Source organism: Cupressus sempervirens, chromosome 5 (genome assembly GCF_028749045.1).
Source record: "Cupressus sempervirens isolate cs-2001-9-10 chromosome 5, ASM2874904v1, whole genome shotgun sequence".
NCBI classification, from domain to species: domain Eukaryota; kingdom Viridiplantae; phylum Streptophyta; class Pinopsida; order Cupressales; family Cupressaceae; genus Cupressus; species Cupressus sempervirens.
In genome coordinates, this window is record NC_143122.1 from 1,052,197,040 (window position 1) to 1,052,209,804 (window position 12,765).

At 34.4% G+C, this 12,765-nt stretch overlaps 1 pseudogene across 1 annotated transcript; it reads left to right on the forward strand.

Annotated features, from left to right (window-relative positions):
• The first annotated feature begins 470 nt into the window (after positions 1–470).
• Positions 471–12,240, forward strand: LOC149559560 (large ribosomal subunit protein eL13z-like; annotated as a pseudogene). Its single transcript, XR_016365205.1, has 5 exons — positions 471–576; positions 857–981; positions 1,080–1,205; positions 11,617–11,775; positions 11,867–12,240. The product of XR_016365205.1 is annotated as a large ribosomal subunit protein eL13z-like (transcript).
• The last annotated feature ends 525 nt before the right edge of the window (positions 12,241–12,765 follow it).

The window sequence follows — 12,765 nt, forward strand, 5'->3', positions numbered from 1 at the left end:
TGTATCTTGCTACTGGTGTAATACTTCACTTAGATAGATGGAAAAAAAGAGAGAAATTTACTAGAATAATATAATACTAAATATATTTTGCTATCGGCTAATACATTGCACCTCTTTTGGGTGCAACTGCTAGTATGATAATATTTTTGTTCTCCCTTGTCACTAGCAATACAACTAGGTAGATCCAAATACACCATAACACAAATGACTCAAGTTTATCTTATTGCATTCCTAATCTTATGAATGACCTAAAAACACAAACCCAAAATAGAATGATTGATCACAATTAAATGTGATAAAAATAAAATATAATTAAAATATTTCTAAATGGGGTTGCTCATTGCTTCTAGTAAGAAAATACTGTAAAATATGATTGCTCAGTGCTTCCTCGTTAAAAAATATTTAGACACAGTAAAAAAGCGAAATATACATCGAAATATATAAAATAAAATAAATCTTTTCGTGTCGATGTTCAGGGTTAGGGTTTTATTTTTAAACTTACGGATCAGGGTCGTGGTATGAACGTTTCGCGCTGCAGTAGCTTCGACAGAGAGAAGTAGAAGGTGCAGGAAAAAGGTATGGACTACCATTTCACCGTATCTTAACATTTTAAACAGTTGAAATAGCGTTTATCTTGGGCAAATTTTCTGGGTACACATAGGTATTATCTGCATCTAGGGTTTAGGGTTTGGCAGATTCGTGTGGAGCAGCTGCTTTGTGTTATATAAGTGTTGAGATCTCACTGAATGAATAAGTTAATTTGACTTCGCCAGATAAACAAATTTAAATGGGCCATGTTTTGAACATGTTTCCCAGCAAATGAATTGTTATCATATCCGTTTATGTTTCAATGCAGGTAAGTCATGGTGAAGCACAACAACGTTATGCCCAATGGGCATTTTAAGAAGCACTGGCAGCGCTATGTGAAGACCTGGTTCAACCAGCCCGCTCGAAAGGCCAGGAGACGCACTGTTAATTTCAGTATAGGGGTGTAGTCGTTTTTTTATCAGCGATCTATTTTTTAAGTTGCTATTAAGGCCTTTGATTGTGTGTGGCGTCTTAAAAAACTGATTTTGCAGCTCGTCAAAAGAAGGCCGTAAAAATTTTCCCGCGTCCCACGGCTGGTCCTCTCCGTCCCATGGTACACACAGAGATACAACATGAAAGTTCGCGCTGGGAGGGGATTCTCGCTCGAGGAACTTAAGGTAAGGTTATATGTTTGTACAAGCACCCAACGATTCGTTCATTGAAATTAACGTGGAGATTTTTAAGTTGATTTTGGAATTTTCTTAGCACTAAATTGTTTAATTATTCGCTATGTAGGATTCTTCCTAATCTATGTAACAATGTCCTGTGGAGTTCAGTGCCTGGATTGTGATAAGTCATATTGTAATCTAATACCGGTAATCTGTATTATGCTCCTTTAGTAACAGTCAAATTTAACAACTCCCCAGACTAGAGCCACTAGAGTGTATTAAGGGTTTAATTAATATACCATGTTTCAAATATTTGAATTATTAATCTTCTTGTGATGGGAGTAGCGGTGTAATCTATAATGTTAATTTTAATTGTGCTCTTTCATTAGCAGCCATTGATTTAACAACTGCATAGACTAGAGCCGCTAGAGTGCATTTAGGGATTTGATACTATTCTCCGCTTCAAATATTTAAGCTCCCAATCTTACGTGAGGGTGATTTTAACAGTTAAACTGGATTATACGCCTATGACATACATCTTCATGAACAAGCTCTAAAATTGATTTTTATTATTATTATTTAACTATAATGCAATTTGTACCTGAGGCGTTCCTTAGATTAGTAAAGTCATGTGCAATTATCAAAACAGTGGCCGGCAACTATTTTAAGAGATTACAATACCATGGAATTTATCGTAGCTGGACATTGTTGCACGAGACATTCACGAGTGGACTATTAAAACTATTCTTCCCACAGATTTTAAGAAGATCAATAGTTTTGAATTCATCTTAAACATTTATTGTACACATTGAGGGTTTCTTATATATTGAGCAGAGTAACATGGGGACTTCGCCCCACCCCACTCAAACCACCACGTATCTTGGTGGAAGACGTCCTCACATCAGGGACTTGGCATTCCCAAGTCCCCCACCAACGCCTCCGTGTTACCATCTCCCTGCCGGTGGTTCTGCAAGCAAAAGTTGCAGCTGCAGCACTTGTGATAGAAGGGGGTTCTAGCTACCATAAATGTCATTGCTACAAACATGCACACTACGTATGCATATTTATAAATACATGTATGTGAATATCATGTTACTCATTGTAATCATCGTTATATTTGGCTATGTTTCATCATTCATGTTCGCTTTTTTCATCCTGATGATGCATCACAGAGTGTGATCCTTGAAACGTTGATGCAAAAATAACAACACAATCAAATCCAGAAAAATTCCAAGCATTCTATGGATTGTGGAAATCTGCTCTCTGCGATATTATTATTGATATTCATGTTGCAAGTTTGCTAAGTTCCAAGTATTTGGTATTATAATTTTAAATCTATTAGTTCTTATACTATTATACATCATTTCAAGTACTATCCCAACCCTCTGCCTCCATCCCCCCCTCTCTGCTACTGTTTTCCAAACTGGAGCCCTTTTTCCCTGTCTCGGAAACCCATCCTAACATCTCCTAGTGACTGTTAATTCGGGTTTTTTGATTTTTTACTTAGAGCAACTCAAAATTATTTAGAGTTTTTTGTATGGATGGAACTTTTTAAGTCAAGCTCAGCATATCCATTTGGAGGCTTAGTGTAGAATCTTATTTGTGTTTGGCTTTCACTTCCTGTGCCAGTCTTGTCACACTTGCATATTGACCAATGACTGTTGGTCACAGTCTGAATCTTAGAAAGGGGTAATGATAAATATATACATGGCCATTGAATTCTCACATCATTCTTATGTATCTCATGTTTCAATCTTGAGTTTCATTTGACTAAGTAGGTCTGAAAAATGCATAGTTACACCACCTTGGGGGACAGTGAGACGGTGGAATGGTGGGACAAGTTTCTGGGATGGGGGGACAGAGGGGCCTTAATTTGGGGACGGTGACGAGGGACAGGAGGGGGTGTGTATATATATACTTACAGTACTTCAAATTGCTAGTTATGAAAAAATGTATTGCAATATAAGATATAAAGATGTAAAAGAGTAAATACTTGAACGTTCCAACAATCATTGAACACAAATAGTCGAATCAGCAAATAGTCAACATTGGGATGTCCCCCATCTTTGGCGGAGGTGGCAGAATCTGATGGTGCCGCTGGGAATGAGGAGATGGAGTCCCCAAGTCCTCAGTGCATCCAAGTCTTTGGGAAATGGGGCAAAAAGGGGGAGGGACGTGTCCCCGTGTTACTATGGAAAAAATATGAAGGCACTCAAAATCCACCTTCTCAGCTTGGGGCTTTTCAAAAGGAAAGTAAATTCGTATGATTGATGCATCCAAAATTCAAATGGAACTATTATTGCAGTTTGAAGATTACAATAATAAAGTAGACTGGGGTAATAGTGTAAACTGTTGTTGCTTACAAAACATATTTATGATTGTTAATTTATTTTTCTGGTCTAAGAACTAGGTAGCCCATTATGTGTAGTAAAGTTTTTAGGTAGCCCTTTAAGTCTTGTAATTTTTTCATTTAGCGTAATTGAATCTTGTGTAGATTTCCTTGTTGGTAATTTACTTGGGATTAGATTTTTTTTCTTGAAGTAGTTAGAATTGTCATTGTTTCATGCACATACACTGTACGTGAAATATAAAAAACGAAAAGACTTGGAGATTTGTATGAAAACATGCTTGTTATATTTAAATATTTTGTGCTGGTATTTGCTCTTGCTCAGTGTGGCATTATTGGGCAAGAGGGTGTTGGTGTAAGTTTATAAACACCTAGAGGCTACAATCTCCTAATATTTGACCAACTGAGCAGATTAATTGTATTGAGATGAATTGAAATGCAAGAACACCCTGTATGAATGGTAGAGGTAAGAGAGGTAGAGATAACTGATGTTCAACTACTAGCTACAAATATTAAATGATCTACTAACATTGTTAAACTCTGTGAAATTAATAACTACCTATGCTCTATGATGGTTATTTTAGTAAAACTTTTTTGTAAATGGGATAAAGCCACATTTGCTCCAACAGAGGGGATGAAGTTTTCTCTAATTGAGAGGTCAACATTGTCTTCTGGGATATAATGATATTCTATTTACTTTGATAGTTAAATAGGGAAATTTGCATAGCTAGTGCATTGGGGACAAGTTAGTAATTTCAGCTACACAGGGTTAAGTAAGGGTATCTCTTTTGCCAAAGCTTGCCAAGGAGATTTGCGTCTGTTCTCATTCAACGGTAGCCTGGTTAATCAAATAGCGACATTTAATAAGGGAGGAAGTTTGGAAGTGTATGAGCTAGATCACCATCACTGTCCCTTTGTACTATGGGTGTGTTTCGGTACTGGACATGAGTTCTCTTTTTCTTTTCATTGACGAGCATTGTTATCTTGACAATAGTTTAAGTTTTACATGTAGATCCTCCCCTTCCCAACCAGGGTTGTGTTTAGCTTTTTAAGCATTTGTTTTAAATTTAACTTGTTATTCCTCTTTTTCTTTTTCTTTTTCAAAAAAGGCTTGACTATTCAAAAAATACATTTGTCATGGAATAGAGGAAAGAGAAACTGCACAATCCAAGAATTTTGCTCATTCATGATAATTTAGTATTTAACAAAGTGGACATAGACATGGATATGGATATGAATACAGCAAATTTTGATGTTTGAATCCCATGACATGGACATGGCTAAATACATTATAGAAAGGTTGCACAGAGATGGGGCTACATGGCCTCTCCGGGTTAGAATTAAATTTTATGATAAATAAGTAAAAATTGTTAAAAATAATATAACTTTTATATTAAAGAATAAACAACTAATAACATATTAACATGTTTTATTTATATGCAAAGAATAAATTTTAGTTATAATAAAAATCTCTAATATTTAACAGCACAACATAAATATTAAATAGAAATATAAAATTATAAACAGTTAATACTTTATATCTTTGAAAAAAATGTGAAAAGAAGCAGTAGAGTTGATTTGGAAGAAAACCGAGTTCTTGAAAAAGGAAGACAGTGTATTGGTTTTCCTCATTTGGTGTAGCTTCTTGTTTATAGCAAAAAAATTTAAAAAATTGCATGATTGAAGCTTTCGTAATTAAGTTCAGAAAATGTCTCGTGTTGTGAAGTCAAATTACAGTATCTAGTACAGTTTGAAAATGAGTGTTTTTTGGGCACATGTGGATATAATATCCAATGTGTGTCAACACCGCATCCATATTCAGCTGCTCTTTTGTTTATTGAATTATGTGATAACTAGGATTTGCAAAACAAGCTACGATCAATGTAAACTTTCAAAGCCAGTTACTTACAGTATGGATACTTGTGGACAAATTTGAAGATTATGTTGATGTTGCAGATCTTTGTAGTCTGATGGTGAACCATGCAGTGTGATTTGAAATGCCAATGTTGGCATGATGTTAAAGATATTATTTCATTAAACAATAATTATAGTCGAATTGCTTTACATTGACAAATAATGATCAGAGTTTTCAAATATATTTTCTTTCTTCATGGCCAATAAATTATTTGATTCATGAAGGCTGTACACTTGAAGTGATTGAAATGTATTGTTTTGTCTGTAGTGTGAGGCTTTCTTAATTTTCTTGATTCTTCTCGAACCAGAGGATCTGCTACCAACATTTTATGTTTGACTTTATGAGCTGAAAGGATTAACAATTAACTCGTGAATAGCTTTCCTTTCTGATAGAAAAAGTACTACTTTATAAAACAATTCACATTACATTTGTCTTATTAGGCTTTGTACTTGATTCATGAAGGCTGTACACTTGAAGTGATTGAAATGTATTGTTTTGTCTGTAGTGTGAGGCTTTCTTAATTTTCTTGATTCTTCTCGAACCAGAGGATCTGCTACTACCATTTTGTGTTTGACTTTATGAGCTGAAAGGATTAACAATTAACTTGTGAATAGCTTTCCTTTCTGATAGAAAAAGTACTACTTTAAAAAACAATTCACATTACATTTGTCTTATTAGGCTTTTTACTTGTAAGGACCTAGCTTAATTTGTATGTTAGTGCTCCTTACAGACTTTGGAGCTCTATACAGTAAAATGCCTATTTAAGGTTATGAGATCCGATTCTTCCCCCAAAACAATCTTTAAGTTTATATTGCTTTCGTTTTTCAAAATCATGGAGTCAGCACATCATTTAAAAATTATGAGCTCCAATTCTTGCCTAAAACAGTATTAGAATTCCATTTTAAGTCAAGTCTTGCTTAAAACAATCTTAGACTTCTATTCAATATTGCTGCTTTTGGTTTGGGTTAGGTTTGTGGGTTTAGCAATTTTTATTCATTGGGTTTTGGGTGTTACGTTTGTCCATTCAAAAGAACATAATTCTCAATTATATCTTGAAGCATGAACTATAAAAATTGTTAGTGAAATAGGATTTGTAACTTGTAATAGCACTTGTGGATATTTTATGTGTTTTCCAAGTTACTATTCCAATGAATATATATATGATATAGAGAGGCATGTCTCTTGAAGAGACATGTCTCTTTAATATATTAACTTACATTAGTTGTAGTTATAACACAATTAATATACTTTCAATATATATATATATCACTCTTAATATAAGTTAATTATTCCATATATAACATTGTCATATATTATACATCTCATATATATATAATATAATTTATCCGATAGAATTATAACATTAACACTCCCTCTTAATGAAGAAGGATAAAACACATAGATATTACACCATAGGTAATATTTCAAAAATAATACGTATAAGAAATCTTTGATCAAAAGATTTCTAGAATATGATATCATGTAAGTATTGGCCTATCAGAATATCAACATATGATATTCACCAATTACTATTTGATATCATATTTGGTAACATGAGCATTGGCCTATCAGAATATCAATCAAATGATATTCACCAAATACTCTGAGTAATGGCCTATTAGAACATCAACTCAATCCACCAAGTACTCAATGTGGTAATGGCCTATCGGAATATCAAGGCAAGATATACACCAAGTACCAAAAATATATCTATACAAGCAACTTGTAGATAATCAAATTAATGATATCAACCGCCTAGTTGTTGATTTATAAGATAAAGCCTTTACATGAATCAATTTCGCAAAACTGAATCATGCTACAAGTTATTGTAAGGACGTCACTTTACAACAACTTCTCCTAATACAAGTGATAATCATTTAGAATTTGTCACTTCTTCATGATGTACACAGGGGACAAGCTCATACATGTATGACATCAAAAGTTTGCATGAAGTCTTCGCGAATATTGTCATGTGGTGTTGTCACATCATTCACCATAAAACATATAAGAGAATAAGGTTTCTCCCTCTTAGTTTGATATCAACTTTTATCACAAAGTTCTCTCCGATGAAGTATCAAACTTCCTCTGAATCTGTTATGATCCTTCTAACCTCTTGGTAGCAAGTCATGTCATGCTTCCTTAGTTCAATGGTTATCCTGATAGCATAAGGCCTTCCAGCCTACATACATGAGACTTTATCCCATGAATCATAGTCCTTTAGCTGTTATAGTTTTTGACTAGGGTTGAATCCATCAACAAGGTCTACTCCTTCTGAACCAATATCATCAAAAGTTTGATTTAAGCATTTTTATTTTCTACTCCCTCTCTTTTTCCAAGGTTGCCTCTAATGAAATGTCAGACTCCCTCTCATAATTTCACTCATCAAGAATATTTGCTTCAACAAACTCACATTATCCAACCTAATCATCAGATGATTCGTGAATCCTAAATCACTACTTCTTTGGAGCTACTATCATAAGATTGAGTCTGCGCACTATTTGGTAGCATGCCTAATGTACCAATCTTCTTTTCCTGCAAGAACATCCTCAGAGACAAAGGAAAAGATCAAGGCAAATAGCTCTTTATAGTAATTATAGAAATACAAAATAAGAGAGAGACTACAGTGAGTAGATACATGCAATACCCGAGGATAATAAATACTTATCTGCAATAATAATATAAGTTTGACCAATGAAGGTCCATATGCATCAAATCAGGAAATGCCTCCATTTAAGAATTTGTCAAACAATTTGAGTACGTCTTTTTTGCTCCCGTATAAGAACGATTCAAATGGGAATAGAACATTGGTTATCATTCCCACTTACAATGTTAGCTTCCTACTCTTATATTATTGAATATACTTGGAGACAAAAGAAAAGAACAAGAGCATAAGGAGATAAAGAACACTTTTAATGCATACAAGGATACATATAAGAGCTTGATTGCAAAATAAACAATAAAGAATATTAGTCTTGAGATAGAATACTTATCTCACTATTCTAAATCACATTGGGATAGTTCCAAGTGATTTCAGACCTTGTCTTCACTTGGATCCAAGGCATTTTGGATTGGTTTTCATCGCATAAATACCTCTTAAAATTGTAAATTCCACCATTCCATGCTCATCTATGTCAATTCTACACAATGGAGTAGTTAATCTCAACACTCTCAACATAATATAGTTTTACAATTGTGGCATGAAGCTGGTTGGTATCTGAATATCATCATCTCTATAAATCATTGTCTTATCATATCAACTGCTCATTGTTTTGAGTGTTGTCTTTCTCCTATGGCTGATAATACACGATAGCTGACTTTTGACTTTCCTGTCAATTGTCTTCATTTCTTCTTTACAGAAACTTAAGAGATTCAGATAGAATTCCATTATGGTTCAAGTGGGAATGGAATATTGTTTATTATTTCTCCTCCACAATACAAAATTCCCACTTCTAAATTTTGTGGTTGTTTAATTGCGGGCAGTGATTTACCCTTCCAACTGTTAAAATTCAGAGGTGGCTGAAAATGTAATGATATTTTGCTTGGGTTTGACCTCACGTGCAGTACGTCCAAGGATTTTGATCCTTGTTGGTGATGAAATTCACTAATATGTGCATGTTTACCCACACTCTCCAGACTATCTTCGAACAACCTACTGATTGTGTGGACGCCATGTCATATATTTCATGAGTTTATTGTTAGGATAACAATCTTTGTGCTATTCATATTCTACCTGTCTCAGTTATGGCCATTCCTTGTGATTTCACGGTGTAAAATGTAATATTTATCAAATGTTTAAGACTCACGTCAAGCCCAATATAATGGGGCTTTTATCCACATAATCTCTTAACGTGGTTCTATCAGGAATTTGATCTGACGTTCTAATCCAATCAAACATTGGATGAGTTGCCTCCATCTTGCCGTCTCTACCGAGTTCCTACAAACGATTTTGATCCATTAGCATCCATAAGATTATTACAAAATATGACCAAGCTTTGATAAAGTATATGCACAGGGGGATGTTGACAAATGTATAGAGGTTGTGGTGTGCTGACAATGTCACTCACACTTCTAAGGTATTCTTATCCTCATGAAAGAATACAATAGACCAGGCTTATTAATCTTGTAAGGTTCATAGATAACCATCAGAAATTGTCCACAGGGTTCACTTGAAAGATTTGTACACCGAACGTATTCACCTCTGTAATAATGCGTTTGGAGAGGCAATCAAGCAGTGATAAATATTAATCTCTTATTCTTTGAGCTCTATCATGCTTAAGTGCATGGTCTTGATTTGATAATCCATCCTTGATCGAGATATCTTCTGCACATGTTTACTTTGGCCAACCTTCATCCCATAGCAGAGCCACCAATCAATGAAATGCGCAGGAGAACATGCGCGTGTCTAATCGTGGAGTGTTTGTGATACGCTACCATGTCTTTCGAGCGAACGCAATATTACTCTATATGTAATTGATTTATCAGATCAAATCCATGTTGATGAGGGTCCTTCCTCCTTATTAAATGGACGCTGGTAGGGTCCCGTATGTATCTTCAACGAAGAATAATATTAAGGATAATATTGCCTCATTTTAAATGCATTCAGGAATATTGAAAAAAAATCTTTTATTTATATTCACGCCAATCTAAATTTAACTTTTAACGTTTCAGATATCTGAATCGAACACTCTCAAATGTTAAATTCCTACACTTCACAATATTGTCCTTGTAAACTTCACAGGCAGGTAGGGAACTTGCTGTGATACCATGTTAGTGAAATAGGATCTGTAACTTGTAATAGCACTTGTGGATATTTTATGTGTTTTCCAAGTTACTATTCCAATGAATATATATATGATATAAAGAGGCATGCCTCTTGAAGAGACATGTCTCTTTAATATATTAACTTACATTAGTTATAGTTATAACACAATTAATATACTTTCAATATATATATATATATTTATATATATATATCACTCTTAATATAAGTTAATTGTTCCATATATAACTTTGTCATATATTATATATCTCATATATATATATAATATAATTTATCCGACAGAATTATAACATTAACAAAAACTCTCTGTTAATATGGAAATACTAAAAATACACTTATGGCTAATATTCGATTGAATATTTTCTTCCCCCATTGTCAAAGATTTATTATTTATGTTTCTTTAATTTTTTTTCAAAATGTTTATACAGATTAAAAGATTCTGTTAAGTTTGATATAAATACCTGATCTATAGACTATAAAGAATTTGTTTCATAAAAGGGTATTTGCTATTGAATTTAATATCCTGTCGGAGATCTGGTGGTCCTGGGAGCTGGGTCTGGCTGAGTTTCCTGAGAGAGGGTGTTGCAAAGGCTATTGTCACTTAATTGTTTTTTTTTTTAAAAACGTCCAAAAATCCTCACTGATTCTGTGTAGGTTTGCTATGAATTGCTAGTGTTTATTCTGGGTCTGTCTGGAACTAGCTCATAGACCTCATGCTGCTGTTCTGCAATGTCTCCCAGCAGCATCAAACGGTGTGCAGTTCAAGGGTTGAACCCAGGCCCTCTGCTGGACTAACCATCAAACACTGTATTCATATTTTTTATTGGTGACAGAGAGAGAGAGAGGGTTTTAAATGAGGAATTGCTTAGTGATTTTAAGGTAGGAATTGCTTTTTGAAAAAAATGGAAAATGACATGGCAAATTTGAGAGAGGATTTTTAAATTAGGAATTGCTTAGTGATTTTAAGGGAGGAATTGCTTTTTGAAAAAAATGGAAAATGACATGGCAAATTTGTCTTGTAATAATTCCTCAGGACTAATTGTGTGTATTTCAAGGGTAATACGACCAGTTTATTTGTGTTTCCTGACTAAACACAGAACAGATTGAATGATCATTGATACCACCATTTTTTATTGTTCTATCTTTGATGCCTGTCTGCTATCTCCAATGCTATAAAAATGCCATCTTAGTATGTGAATAGCAGAAAAAGATTTTGGATTTATAAGAACAATATGGCAGCAAGCTGCCAGTTATATCTCTATACATGTTCACTGATTCTACAAATTCAGTGTGAATCTTGTTCAGTTCAAATATTTTCCAGGTATCTCAATAGGAAAACTAATTTTTTGTGCTTGTTTACTTTGGAATGTCCATACAGGCGGCTGGAATTCCAAAGAAGTTAGCTCCCACTATAGGAATTGCTGTTGATCATCGTCGAAGAAACTGTTCCCTGGAAGGTCTTTAGGCTAATGTTCAGCGATTGAAGACATACAAGGCGAAATTGGTTGTCTTCCCAAGAAGCGCTCGCAAGTTTAAGGTAGTTATCATTTCTGTAGACGTTGTTTTGATTAATAATATTGATTTCATGCTATGTACAGATGGAATGACTTTTGCAAAATAATATGCAGGTTGGTGATTCTAGTCCTGATGAACTGGCCACTGCAACCCAAGTACAGGGTACATACTTGACCATCCACCAAGAAAAACCCTCTCCCGAACTTGTAAAGGTTACTGATGAAATGAAATCCTTCAAAGCATATGCCAAGCTTCGTGTGGAAAGGATGAACAAACGAATGGGAAGAGGGCTGCGGAGGCAGAGAAGGATGAGAAAAAATAATTTGATTAACAGTTGTATTTCAGTAGTTTTTTTCACGGTTGGAAGTGTGAAATATTTTGGGTTAAGATGCAATTTAAGTGCATGTTCTAGTTATTGGTTAGGAACTTACACCTTTGAACTGGATTGTATTGAATTTTGTTCTATTTTGATAATACTTTTGTCTTAGAGTGTTCCTATTTTGCATATTCAGAACGATGTTTTGCATGTGTTTTATTCTGGCACGTCTTATACGTCTTCTCTCAAAATTGATGTATAATTCATTCTCAGGGGTCTTGGGGTATTGTGAAATTGGGTTTGTGGTTGTTATGACTATCATTATCTTTACGAGTAGTAGGTAATATAAAATAATCTACGCAACTCTGGTATCTCAGATACCGTGAAGTCAGTAGAACCTGCAAAGCTACCCATTTAATTTAAAGTGTTAAGCTGGGGAAATCTAACCAAAGAGCATATTGAAATATGGAAATGGATAAGCAGATCCTTGTAGATAAGATAATGTTTATTCAGGCTTAGAAGCTTTGAAGGGAAAATCATAACTGAATCAGACGGTGGGAATTTCTCAGACCTAGAAAAGAGATTGGGTCTGGGTGCAGACCTTAAAAGGGAAAAACACTTATTGTTGTGTCCTTGTAATTGAATTTCTAAGATTGACTTTGAAATTTGATTTTGTGCAGAAAACATCATTGACAC